Below are 12,515 nucleotides of genomic sequence, written 5' to 3'. Positions count from 1 at the left end.
AGGGGACGGGATGGTGTCCTAATTTAAATATCTATTTCAGTCTACCCAACTTAGGGCTCTTCAGATGTGTTGAGCTACAACTCATATCAGCCTCTGCCAACATGGCCGTGCCTGCTGGGATAATGGGAGGTCTAGTACTACATATAGGTGGCCAGGTGTCCTTCTTTACAGAGGGCAGTCTTCCATTTGAAGGTGTACTCTTTTTGAAAGTCTGTCCTGTCCAAATCTGGTTTAAAGAGAAAGAGCGTAAGATGAGTGAACAAGGCCCTTGAAGACAGCAGACTGAGCAGGCTCACAGATCACATGGTCAGTTTTCCCCACTATGGTGAAATGTACTGTACTTCTGTTTAAACTACATTTATTATTTCTTACTGTGCATCTTTACATATAGATTAGCATATGCAAATGTCATCCAAATTGGTGTCCTCTTTCGTTTGTTTGTTTTTGGGTGAAGTCTTTTCTCATTTTGGTAATGCATAGTGGCCACCATACCTACACATCTCAAAGGCACCAGATTGGAGAAGGTAGATCTATATTGTGTGTTCTCTGAGTGCTTAAAGCACTCTGCATACATTTTGTGTGCAACATTTCCAGTAAACCTCAAAGATAGGCTGGTATTATCTGTGCAACATCTGTAGCTGGGTGTGAAAGATGGATCAAGCCCAAGTATAGTGGATTCACTGACATTACTTTCCCCTGCTACTGCTTTGAAATTAATGCTGGAGTATGGTCAGAGTTGGGCATGCTGATAGCATTTAAACAGTAGTTTCGGATCTGAAACGGGTATCTAATGAAGATGCCCAGAGCTAATCCACTCAATATGCCTAAACCAGAGCTGGGCAACTTGTGGCCCACCAGATGTTTTGGCCTACATGGTACCATCAGCCCTACCAGCATAGTCACTAGTGAGGGATGATGGATGCTCTAGGCCAAAACAACTGGAGGCCACAAGTTGCCCAATCCTGGCCCAAATACTCATACTTGCACATGACTATTTGATTATATTCTGGCCATTATTTAGTCATTAACCAATGAGGATATTAAAAGTCTTTGGCAGGATCTACATTACTGCTTTATAATGGTATTGAAGTGCACTGACAACAGTTGGAGCCCATGCCATATTCCATATACCATTTTCAAAATGCTTTCCTATTGTTATATTCTGCTTGGTGTAGATCTCACCTAGGTCATTGATCAACAAAAGTGCCAGTAGTACTGTTCTGGATGAGGCTATTGATCTTGTTTATTTTACAAAAATTTAGCACAGGCCTGAATGTCTTGTGACTCATCAAGCCAGGTTCAGCCTACCAGTCACGTCTTTTCTAGGGATGGGTGTACATTTTATTTACCAAAATGAACAAAGTTATCTATATGCGGGACAGAAAAGAATTGAGTTCAAAAAAATAAATGTGGATGAAATCTAAAGTGCCAGATTCGTGAGTGCAGGCCTAGATCTTTAAGGGCTGGAGATTTGCCAAAGTATGAATCCATGGACCAAAGCAGACATTACTTTAAACCTGTGTCTAGCAGCTGTTTCTCCCCCTTCATTTTAACACTAGAGTAGGTGCAGAGGCTCAAATTCGGATCTTAAAAGCCTGATATGCCCACGCTAGGGACCTGAACTAGACTGGGGCCCATTCTAGATTGAGGCCCCTGAATTTACTCTAGAGTAAAGGTGAAAAAAGAAAACACACAGATTTAAAGATACAGATTTAGATACAGATACAGATACAGATTTAAAGTAATGTCTGTTTTGAATCTGTGTCTAAGCATTTTCCAGAAGTAATATTACTTATAAGGGCATTAGAGAAATTCTTGGCAAATAGATGTATCAATGGCTATTAGCAGTGGTGACAATATGGAAGCACCATATTCAAAGGCTAGGTATACCACTGAAAAACAGTTGTCCTCATGCTTTTGACCTTCTCAGAGGCATCCCTTTGGCAATTTATTCCATTTACACCGCTGCTGCTCTGCTGCTCTGGGCCAAACTAAATATTCCTCTAATCACACATAGTAGAACTATGCATGATTGGTTTCTTTATTCCAGTTTAAGTATAGCTTCCCAATTTGGATCAGGGCTATGGCACTCCAGGAAGAGTGTGTGTTAAAAACCCCATTTTCATCCTGAAATTCCACCACCCCATGACGAGGGTTACAAAAAGAAAAGGCAAAGAGCTCCTTCAGATGAGCATTTTATCACACGCTCATGACTGGACACTCATGGATCTTCACTGGTCATTTTGATGATGCAGTGGTCCTCCCATCCATCTCCTGCTTCTTCTGTTGTTTTTTGCGCTACAAAATAAGACCTGGCAAATCTGTTTCCTCTTGCCTATGATGATAATTAGTGTCCTTTCTTGCTGTGTGCTGGAGAAGCTGAGCTATAAAAATGCCCACTGAATGGGCCATGTGGTCGCTACTTGCTTCCTCTTTCTTCCCTGGGTGAAGAAAGAGGAAGCTGCTCATCCCTATGGTGGGACAGAAGTAAGAAGCAAAGTGACAGTAGGGGAACACGATTTCACCTTCCCCTGGTTTGAAAATGCTCCAGAAGTATCCATTTGAATCACTGGATTCCCATCTTACCAGTGAGGGCAGAGAGTTCAAGGAGCAATAGTTTCAAAACACTGGGGAAGATGTACAGCAGAGGTGCAAAACCTGAGGCCCAGGGGCCACACTTGGCCCTCCTGGGGACCTAATCCTGCTCTCTGGAGTTCCCCAGATAGCCATGCCCCTTTCCCCAACAACCAATCATTTTGTGGTTTCCCAGAATTGGTGCAATCTCCTCCCCCCCCCCCATTCTTCAAATGCCTCTCCTAAGACATAGTTACTAGCTATAAGAAGTTCAAGCTAAAATATGCTGATATTTTTGTTATTTTGGCCCCGCCCCCTTTGCCTTTGGTGCCACTTACCACTGGAATGCAGCCTCCGAGACCTTCTCTGGAATAGAATTTGGACCTCAGGTGAAAAGAGGTTCAACATCCCTGCTGTACAGGTAATGAGTGGCTGGTGGAGCATGAGACCGCTGAGCAAGCAGCATACTGGTCTAGATGGCCTGATCGAGAGGGCTCTTATTACATTCTTATAATGTAAAGCTTTTTATTATTATTATTTCAGCTATCATTTTTTTGTTTTTGGATAAATTGTATTTATTTTGTATTAACAGCAGTTGAAGATAGGTACTCTAAACCTTGTAGATGGGGAATGCAACAATTATTTAATGTAGAAATAAAAGTAAATACATAAAAGTGTTGGCTTGATTTTTGGGGGGATTTAGTAGTCTTTTGTTCAAGGCTTTCATTGGGTATTCTTTCCTGCTTCCTAAGCCTGTTTCATTAACTATACAACCTTGATTTATCAACCTTCTGAACAAATAGAACTCTGGATGACCTTCTCTTATAGTGGGGTGCTGGGAAAATCTTCAGAGTGCTTTATAGGGGTAGGCGCAGTGTACATCCAGATTGTACATTGAGTAATCCCAGTGGAAACAACTTCATTGTCTTGCATCCATTTGTGACATACAGAAAGCGAACCTTAAAGCAACACATATCTGCAGAAACATATATTAGTTCTTGACAATTTAATAGAGGTAGCCATTCAGAGAATAATAGGAGGTAAATAATGGCTCCATTAAAGAGCACTGCTATATTTAGCATTATCCTACTTTCAGCTCTCTCTCTCTCTCTCTTTTAAAAGATGCCATGGAAATTTTCAAGCTTGCCTGACATTTTGATATTTATATTATGTGTACATCTTGTAATGATAAGTTTTTAAGGATGAAATTACAAGGTGGCATTTTAAAGATGATGTTTTAAAATGAATTTGTACCAGCTATGTATGTGCTTTCAAGTGCCAAAATGCAATTGTGGAGAATGAAGAATGTGTGATTCTACTTTCTTTTCACTGAACCAATTTCAGTGGATGTCAGTTTAAAAGCCACTCCTTTGTCTTGACTGGTTCAGGATGCGGAAAAGAGAAAACCGTTTATCCGCTTGCCATATCAAGACAAGCTAGGAGACTATAACCTTGAAAGTTTTTGCAGAGTAATCGTTACATTGGCTGCTATGGCCTTTCCGTTATTTTTCAGGTTGTGCATGTATTGATTTTACTGATTTTTTAAAACATTTTTATTACTATGAACTGTTTTCTGCTGTAAGCCATCTTGGTATTGTATAGAATGGTGTGGCTGCTTCCTCCCTCTTGTTGGCATCCTACCCATGGAATTGGAACTAGTTTCATCCACACACACACCAACAGTGGTTGTTCTGAGTGCTAAAGATGTCCCTTTCTTCTATGGTGCTTGTATTTGATTTTGAACCTTTGCACTGCCGTGCTGGAAAGGAACTAAAAGCCACCTAGACTCAATACCATGCACTGAAACAGGAGATTTCTTCTTACCCACCTATTTTTTTTTAATGGGGAAGGACTGTGAAGCACTCTGAACAATGCCAGGTCCAGGTTTTTAAGAGCCTTTGGGGAAGACATCCTCAGTAAATCTATGTTCTCACCAGCAATATCCCTGATACAAAACAGTGGTGTGTTGAAAACAACAAAATGCCTTTGCCACTTTGTGATTATGACAGTGACTAATGCTCGTAATCTGGCAACAGATGCTATAGCGACACCTAATGATGCAATACAAGCATTACATATATTCAAACACCAAACACCAATAAAGAAAGACCTGTTCTTAAAGCCTGGTAACAAAACTAAACCAAAAACTGATTTAAAGTCACACATCAAATGTGTAAACTTGCCCTTACCAAATCCTGGACATTGATCGAATGTGAAAGATCTATGACATTGACCCTACCCTTTTGGTTCCTACATCCAACCAATCCCAGAGCAATGTGAATGAAGTTATCAGGAAGTGGTTCCCCTGCTGCTACTGTGAAAATGTGAATGATGCTTCTGACATTTGTATTGTTGTGACTGGCAGTAATAAGAGGTGCTTCCACCTGGAGAAGTAGCGAGATGGCAGATAAGTTGCCGCAAGAATCATCATGCCTCCATCTTTTAACATCTTCACATCGACATAGAACTCAACACAAAATCCATCCATCAGGATCATTTGTCTTGTGACTTATTGTGTGTATATATATATTAACAACAGTAGTGCTTTATAGCAGAATGCTTCATATCAGCACAACTACTGTAGGTTACTTTAGCCATGGCCTTGAATGCAGGGTCTTTCCCTCTGCATATTGTTAATATGGAGGGCCCAGTCTGTATCAGGACCCTATCATGGGGGACTGGGAGCTTTCATACTTTGCCCCCCTGCAGTCCTGATCTGGATTGCTCAGATAGGTACCAATTATTTCATGGAACCTTATTCGACCATGCATCTTGCAGATGTGAAAGGGGTCGGAGATCCAGACTGGAACTGCAGTAGGGATTTAAAGCCTTGCTGCATCCTGCTTGCCCCCCAATGCTAGGGTTCCAATATAGATTGAGCCCCTGCATTTATTAGAACCTTACCACCCCAACCATCATCACCCCATATTCAAGGCAACAACTATGCAGCTAAGGTAATGAGAACGTAAGAAAAGCCATGCTGGATCAGACCAAGGGTCCATGTAGTCCAGCACTCTGTTCACACGACCAGGAACACACAAACAGGATATGGGTGTAACTGCACCTTCCCACCTATGTTCCCCAGCAACTGGTGTAAACAGGCTTACTGCCTCTGATCCTGGAGGTAGCACATAGCCATCAGGACTACTAGCCATTGATAGCCTTCTCCTCCAGTAATTTATCCACCCCCCTTTTAAAGCTTTCCAAGTTGGTAGCCATCACTACATCTTGTGGTAGGAAATCATATGTAGTTTGGCTCTGCATTGAGGCAGTTTTACTGCAGTTTTGCAGAACTTTGATTCACTAATGGCACACTGCTTTCAGGCATTTCATCTCAAGGACATGGGGGGTAACCTACACTGAAAGTCAAGCTAAGTGGTGTTTTTTGTGCATATGCATATGCAAATATTTTCCAATATTCTCTTACAACAGTTCCTAGTTAATCACTGGAAAATCTCATATTGTTTCTGCTGTTCCCACCATGCAAGACTATGAATGTTACAAAAGCCATACATTAGAGACAATAGATGGCAGACTCCTCTACCGGGAATAATTTCTGTCCTTAAATGTGAACGAATGGTTTATAATGACAGCGCACTATGGAAATTATAGCTTTCTATTTGCTCAGGGATTCTTTATCATTGTATCGAATGTAGCCATGGCCAAATGCAATGATACATTCTCATACTCCATTTCAAAGTGTGTGTGTGTGTGTCTCGTGTGCTTGTATTTGTGCTGATATCAATTTACAGTACTTACTTTTGGCTGGGTCAGGAGGTCTTTACTTATATTATTTTGCTGTTCCAGTTTTCACTCACTGTAATGGGGCTCTACCTAGGTGAAAAGTGAAGCATGAACTCAGGATTTGGACACGTATGGGGCTATCGTTTCATAAATGTCCATGGCCAAAATGTGAATGGCCTTAGAATTGGGAGCACGCTGAACAAACGGCTTGTAGGTCCTCAGCGACTTCTCATTTTTGAACCTCTAGTTATCTGCTCCTGATTAAATTGTTTAAAGACTTTCCGATGATGACTTGAAAACATTGTCAAATTATGGATCTGGTTCTAATTCCACTCAGATAAAGGAGATATGGCTTCGGAGGCCTGTGGGAACAATGCATCCCAAAACATACAGCATTTACATTGTATTCACCACGCTAACATCCCTCTCCCCCAAATCAAGCAAATGCAATGTAAAAACCATAAAATTACACATTAAAAGTTAAATTAAAACAGCAGCTCTTCAGCAAGCCAAACAAAAACACAACAATCTGTTCAATTTATTTATTTATTTTAAAATCACATTGTAAAATTCTAAAATATTAAATTCTTAAATCACTTGAGCAAAAAGAAACATTTCAATTTGGCTCCAAAAAGTAAGCAAAGTTGGTGGCAATCATATATGCTTTGCAAAGGCATTCCAAAATTGTATCTATTTTAGAAAGGCATTCCAAAGTCAGGGTGACACCACAGAGAAGGCCCCGACCGTTGCAAATGCATAGGGTATGTCTCCCACTGATTTGGAGAAGGAACAGCATCTACATGTTGCGACACAGGTAACTCCTACCACAATTTAAGGGCAATCAACAACTACCGTTCCTGCTGCTATTGCCATTGTTGTTGCACTTTGCTTTATTGTGAGCTTGGACAGGGTGTAATGCAGGCTTAGCCACCTGCTCATTCACTGATTTATTATTTATTTATTACATTTATTATTATTTAAGCTCTCTGGGCTGTTTACAAAAGTTAAAAACAATGAACATTAAAAACAGATATACAAAATTTAAAAATCACCAAAAGTATAAAAACCAACAATATCTATTTAAAACATGAGACAGCGCTTCTCTTGGCTCTTCACTCTCAGTTCTTTTGCCAGTTCCTACCCACCTTCTACATGCAAATCTCATCTATCGAAAGGAGTTGGGGAATGGAAAACTAGAGGCTGGAGGGGACGCAAAGCTTGGTCCATTCTGACCTCTCCAGGGGCCATCTGAGAAAAGATCCCATCTACCCGCTGGGCATAAGCCTGGTCTTCTTGGGGCTGGTACAATGTCCTAATCTCTGTCAACCATCTTTTGTCTTTAGAGGTACCAGTTGCAAGGAGCGATGGCTGAGATGCACCTTTCTGAACAGGGCTCAAGCTCCTTAAGGCATGCTGGGACAAGCTGGTCCCAGAATAAGTTAAGTGTGAGTAATGAAACCTTCAGAACAGGGCTAAATCCATGTTAGGTTTTGATAACTTCCTCCCAGTGTAGAACTTCGAAATCCAGGTGTAATTCATGGGCTACCCTACTTCGATTTGACTCTTTTTAAGGCAAAGCAGGTTGGTGGTCCCTCACATGTTGAAAGAACACTGTAAAGGGTTGTGGAGTCATTGCTCCACCCCTGTTGTCAATAAGCCTGCATTGGGTCACCATGAGGAAGGACCTTACATCTATGCTGACATAACAGCTCCTCCAAATAATGAGGAACCCAACTTGGCCCTGGATGTAAAGGAGTTCTGTATTCTACATGTGGACATTCATATGACCCTGCCTCACTCTCACAGTTGCTCAACATGTGGCTACCCCCACCACACAGGATATCTCGTCAGTGTCTTAGAGAGGCCTCTACCACTTGGACCCACTAAATGAAATGCAGCCCAGCAGCCATGTGTATTGTAGCCTGTCAATGGCTTTCAAGGTCCTGGGAGTGGGGAAGCAGGTGGGGAGAAGAAATGCCAGCTTTTTGAAGCTTTGGTCAGACTGCATTTTGTTAATTGTGGGATACTTGACATAAGATTTAGGGCCTGTTCAGCTAACACGCTAAGCCATGGTTAGGCCGCTAACGCCTTTGCAGCAAATGGTTAGTGAGTGTGTTTAAACCATGAGTTATGTAGCAGCCATAGTTAAGAATAGTTCACATGACACGCTAAGTCATGGTTCACTTCACATGTTACAATTAGCCATAATGTTTAGCTCAAAACGCTTAACCACCATGGGTTAGAAGATCATCAGATGGTGGCAATCTTTCTGGTTCTTTTCCACATTTGAAACAAACACATTTCATGTGGAAGAGACCAGGGACCACGTGGCCTGTAGATTTCAATAGGGACAGCACCCCCTAGTGGGCATTTTATAGCGCAACCTCAGAAGAGTTGGGTTAAAAGAGGGTTTTTTTGTGATGGTAAAACTGAGAAAAGGAACAGGAGACATGCAGGAGGTGGACGATATCGTCAAAAGGACCCACTAACATCTGTGAGTGGCCAGTGATGAACGTGCTATAAAATGCTCCTCTGAGAATGCTCTGAGTGTTATCTAAACAGAGTTATAATCTACAATGTCAAACTACTGGTGCCAAATCATCTCTTTGTTTGGAGTGGGGTGAGGAGAGAAACAGGTGCTGGGATCAGCATAAAAAGGTATTTCCCCCTTCCTTTTCCTGCAGAGAGCTTCGGCTATGGGGCGGTATATAAATGTAATAAAATAAATAAATAAAATAAAAATAAATACCCATCAGGTGGGCAGTGATGCCAATTTGGACAGAGATGGCCACATCTTACCATGGGCTAGCTTGGTGTCTTAAGGAGTGTGAGTTCAGCCATTTGCTGCAGCCAAGATTCCCTGGATAAGGCTTAACAGCACCTTCCTATACATGTCAATTCAGCAGTAAGTCCCATTGAGTTCAATGGGGTTTACTATCAGGTGAGTGAGCATAGGATTGCAGCCTATGATTAAACTATATGCGCTGTAAAATGCATAGTCTGTAGCTGATGCTGACTTTTGTTTCTAACTTTAGTGTACGTGCCGGACTGCTGACCTGGATTGGGACCACAATGCATAGGAAGGGAGAGTTAAACTTTCCCTCTCAGCCCCTTTCTCCCCACTGGTGCCAATAAAGTTTTCTTTCTTTCTTTAGCCCCCATGTGTGTGTGTGTGTGTGTGGGTGTATTTAAGGAAGGAAAATAGCTGGGTAGCAAGCTTTAACCACTCAACCTGCACATGGTGGCCCTGATTTAGATTGGGGGCCCCCTGCATGCTTACACTAACATAAAATAAAAAACAAAATGGGATCAGCTACATACTATACATTTAATGCAGCCTATAGCTTAGCCCAAAGTGTTTTAGACTAAAGCAGGCTCCCTTTATATTTCTAAACCTGTTTCCATTTTCTTGAGCTATCATGAACCCAGAGGAAAGTCATTTTTTTAAATAAGAATAAAACCAGAGACTCTCTCCAAATCAAATGAGCATGCTAGGAAAAACCATGACATCAGGTTAGTGTGCCTTGTTATGCTTTAGTTAATGCTGATTAAAGGATAAAAAAAATGGGAATGGAAAGTCCATATCAAGCCTTTTGAAAGATTTTCTTTCCTAGTACACTCACTCTTTCTGTTAAAAATCACCATCATCCCAGCCACTGTATTATTTATCAGAATACTATATAAATATAATATAATGCAAATAAAAATACAACTAAATGTATCACCTCTGAACAGTCATAGTTCAGGATAAAAAAGAATCAATTTCGCTCCAGTGTTTCTTGCAACCTAAATTTTCTTTATGTTAAAATCCTTGCTCTTAAACCTGATTGTTCTTAAAGATTAAAAAATACATTTTGGACTGTATCCAATGCTGTCAAACCATCGATTTGAAACACATTGTGTTAGTGAGAATGACTGCGAGCACCACTGGATCCTTCTCCACGTGCTTTCAAATGTGCGTATGGAAACCTTGAATGTAGGGGGGGGGGGAATGTGGGAGTTTATCCATAGTGAAATGTGAATGACGTCTTATGACTTCAGCTGCATCACGAGCACTGGGAGATGATTCACATCCATTTCAAATAACCTGGAATCCCTCCATATATCTTGGACCTTCTTGGCACATCTTCCCAAATGACGTTTTGATGATATTCCCTTTTTGCCTGTGGATTCCAAAGCTAGGAGTACTTACAGTACACAGGCTTCTATGTCCCAATGGAATCTCTTCTCAGGTCAGCACTAAGCAAAGATGGATAGGCTGACAAACAAGAATGTCCTTTTACATGGAACCACCCATATAGACATAACCTACTGGTAGCATAGCAAAGCGGCTGAGGGGCACCTGGCATGCTCCAACAGACCCACAAAGAGATGGAACAAACCAGAGCTGCCACACCCAGTGGGACAGAACCACGTAAGGTAAGTATCAAAGGGAGAACTGGACTGTTCCACCACAGGCTCCTTGAGATCCATTTATCACAGAGGTCCAGGACCTCCAGGAGGGTCCAAAGGCCCACTCTGGGGTCAGAGCACCATCTTGTGTTGTATGGATACGATCCCATCACGGTGATGCTATATCCTTCTTGCGCCTGTGATATCTCGCAGCACACACAATGACATCTGTTGCAGCATTTTGGATAATACGGAATAAAAAGCAGGAAATAATACTAGAGAAGTGCTATATGGAACTTCAACGCCATTAAAAAGCACTAGTGTAGATCGAGCCTTGGAGACATTCAAGGTTGCAAAGCGAACACTTTGTGCAATTATTTTCTCACTTTCATGAAGCATACACCTCACAAAAAGCGACAGAACTGTGATGGACAGCGGGCATCTTTCCCTCCCTTTTAAGCAATCCCTTTTTAAAGCAAGGGGGTTCTGTGTCTTTGGCATTCGCACCTAATCCACAGGCCTCTTTAACCCCTGCTAGTTTATAAATTTTCTCTGGACAATGAATCTGTTTGGAGGAAGGCAGGGAGGCTGCTGGGCCGGGTGAATATTCCTTAAAGCGACTGCTGTGTTCTCATTCTTGAAGTTTAACTGTCTTATTGAAATAAATACATGATACACTGTGACACTTTGTGAGCGCATCATTCTTGCTCTGGATGGTTTCCCAGGACCTCCTAGAAACAGAAGTTTTGATGTCAAGGGATTCCTTCTCATTACACAGCTCGAAATATTGGAAATATATTCTGCTTAATGGCCATGTGCTTTGACATCTCACCGTTACTATCTAACAGATGGTTTCACGAAAATCTGGCATGCTTCGCTTTCTGTCGCATCAACCTCTATAAGCTGCGGCTGATGAAAATGAGGTCTGGAGGAGTCATTTCAGAATGGGGCGCTTTTCTAATTATCCCAATGCCTTGGAAATGAAGTGCACGGGATAGCGGGGTGGGGGTGGGGAGACCCTCCAAGCTTGGCATGTTGGACCTATGCCATCACTGCACTGAAGCTGTTGGCCTCTTCCACACTGATACAGGGGGACATCTTCTAATACGTGCTAGAGACCTACTGCCGATTCCCACATTTTGTGGTTAGAGAAGTATGTGTGGGAAAGTATGTTATGAATAACCTCCCAAGAATACCGTATGTCTAATGCAGATGTAGCATGAAGGCTCAGTAATGTGTGCCGAAGGCTTTGGAAAAATTGATAACATTTGTGGACTGTATCAGCTGCTGAAGATCTCAAATTGGGGCAGCTGGTCTCAAGAAGAACCTGGAAGAACTTCAGATCAGCCAGGAGCTGAATCTTGAGTACTGGTAAAATGGTTCAATGGATCCAAGAACTCATACGTTCCATGGGCAATAATGACTTGTTTACCTTCACACATGTAATTCCTGGCAGTGCCAGCTTCAGGTTTTGAGGGCCTCTAGGCAAAGCATTCACAATTGGCCCCCTCTTTCAGTGAATCTCTCTTCTGGTGGCCATTGTTACCAGATGCTATGGCTCCTCATCCTCTTTCTTGTCATTCCTACCACCTGCTTGCTTGAGAGGCAGGGAGCGTCACCACAAAGGGGAAAATCACGTTCGCTTGCCGTTGCTTCTCCTCCCATGTGTTTGTCCCTCATTACTTCCTTTTTTTGAAAGAGGAAGTAAACAACACGCGCCTGGCCCATTCAGTGGGCCATTTTGATCCCATTGCTTCTCCTTCACACAGCAGGAGATAGAGGCAACTTCCATCTTTAAAAATAAG

The sequence above is a fragment of the Elgaria multicarinata genome, chromosome 7, assembly GCF_023053635.1.
Source record: "Elgaria multicarinata webbii isolate HBS135686 ecotype San Diego chromosome 7, rElgMul1.1.pri, whole genome shotgun sequence".
In the NCBI taxonomy this organism is placed as follows: Eukaryota; Metazoa; Chordata; class Lepidosauria; order Squamata; family Anguidae; genus Elgaria; species Elgaria multicarinata.
Note: the sequence above shows the minus strand (reverse complement) of the source record.